Raw genomic sequence first — 2,454 nt, 5'->3', positions numbered from 1 at the left:
CGACATAGCCACAAATCTGAGTACAGCGAACAGACACGTCAATGACGGGACGAACACTTCATAATTTTGTGAAAAAAATTGGGGCACATCTACATCTACATACATACTCGGATAGCCACCAAGCGGTGTGTGGCGGAGGGCACAATTCGCGCCAAAGTCATAGTCATATCCCCCCCCCCCCCCCCCCTCTGTTCCACTCGCGGATCGCGCGAGGGAAAAACGACTGTCTGAACGCCTCAGTAGGAGCTCTTATTTCCCTTATCTTTGAATCGTGATCATTGCGCTATTTGATAGTTGGTGGTAATAATATATGCCCTACATCCTCGGTGAAGATTGGATTTCGGAATTAATGAGCAGCCCTTTCCGTTTAGTGCGCCGTCTATCTGCAAGTGTGTCCCACTACAAACTTTCTATGAGATTTGTAAGGCTCTCGCGATGGCTAAACGTACCAGTCCCGAATCTTGCCGCTCTTTTTTGGACCTTCTCAATCTCTTGAATCAGACCCAACTGGTAAGGGTCCCATACTGACGAATAATACTCCAAGACTGTATGAACCAACTTATTGTAAGCTATTTTCTTTGTTGAAGGACTCCATCGCTTCAGGATTGTACCAATAAACCACAATCTAGAGTTCGCCTTACCCGTTACTTGTGTAATCTGATCATTCCATTTGAGATCATTTAGAACAGCCACACCCAGATACTTGACGGACGCTACCGCTGCCAAAGACTGGGTATTTATTTTGTACTCGTACATTAATGGGGACTTTCGCTTTGTTATATGCAGTAGGTTACACTTACTAATATTGGGAGAGAATTGCCATTAAATACACCACGCATTTATTTTCTGCAAATCCTCATTGATTTGTTCACAACTTTCGTGTGTTACTACTTTCCTGTAGGCTACAGCACCGTAGGCAAACAGTCTAAGGCCACTGTCAATACCATCAACCAATCGTTTATGTAAATCGTAAAGAGCAGAGGACCTATTACGCTGCCCTGGGGCACACCTGAATTTACGCTTGTTTCTGTTGAAGTCACCCCGTTCAGGACGACATACTGCTCCCCATCTGTTAGAAAATTTTCTATCCAACCGATATGTCATCAGTGTGTGATGTGAACACAGATCTCCGCTTTCCTAGTCTAACACCATAACCACGTAACCGGGACGCCGTAACTACGCATGCATGCGCGATGCTGCACATCTTGACCCTGGACCGTTCGCTGTTTCTATCTCGCTTCTTTTTCTCACAGTTAAGTAAACCTTCTTCCTGTTTTCATGCGTGATCTGTGTTCAGTTTTTAGCGGGCTATCTACAGTGCCATCTTACCACTAAATTTGACGGGGATGCGATGCGGAGTGTCCCTTATCAGAAGGCTGCTATATTACTCTCTGCTCACATTTGAACTTTTGCTGTAAAATAGGAAGATACACCTTTAAAATAAGAATGCTATGTAAACAAACGTAAACGAATGAACTCTTCGTAAACGGTTATTGACCTTCCAGATATAAATATACAGGGTGAAGAAAAAATGCCGCGCTTGGAGATCGACAGGCGATTGTTCACCCCAGTTTGGGACAAAAGTGTCTTTATCAAAACACCCCACACCACCGTACCAGCTGACGTAGTTCACAGAGTAAGACTGCTGGGTCATCAAACCATCACCCGCCAAGGAGCTATCATTCAAATCCTCGTTAGGTTCCCCTTTTTTTGTAGTCGTCATATGAGATCTCCCTTACTTTATGAAAGCATTTGATTTATTTACTGGTGCGTTAATATAATTACTTATATACTTGCACCAGGAGTGGAATAAGTAAAGGCGATGCATAACAAAGTATTTTTGTTGTACTTATCTTGTAATTTGCCTGAGTCAGGTAGCTGATGATTCCTAATAATTAAAACTCCAGGTCATACAATTTGCAGAGGTTTATTTGTTGATGATGACATTTTTCCAAAGTCATTGCAGAATACATCAAACTTAACATGTAGTCTCTTTGACAATCCAACAGCTGGCAGACTGACTTACTGACCGAAAAGACTTGACTACAAAGTGAACCCCTAGGCGAACTGACCCTGCATTGCCGCGTTTGAGTGTTCATTACTTCAGTTATTACACCATCGTGAAATTAGTAGTTACAATTAAAAGTTACAAAAATACAAAAGGTTGACAATCAGATTACTTACAGCATAAAATATTAGTTCATTAAAAATGAGTTTTAGGTTAGAAATTGTACAATTTACGATTGAAAATTAAATATGACTTTTTACAATAATGCATTTCATTAATTTAATAAATACAAATCAATCATCGATCGCAAAATGAACATTTATGTAATATATACACAAGTTGTTTAACCTCTTTAATGGCTCATAACTTTGAAATATGCATCAGAACTAAGTAAGGAGTTAATTACATGTGCTAACAATGATTGGCCGAAAAGACTTGACTACAAT

Source organism: Schistocerca serialis, chromosome 8 (genome assembly GCF_023864345.2).
Source record: "Schistocerca serialis cubense isolate TAMUIC-IGC-003099 chromosome 8, iqSchSeri2.2, whole genome shotgun sequence".
In the NCBI taxonomy this organism is placed as follows: Eukaryota; Metazoa; Arthropoda; class Insecta; order Orthoptera; family Acrididae; genus Schistocerca; species Schistocerca serialis.
Note: the sequence above shows the minus strand (reverse complement) of the source record.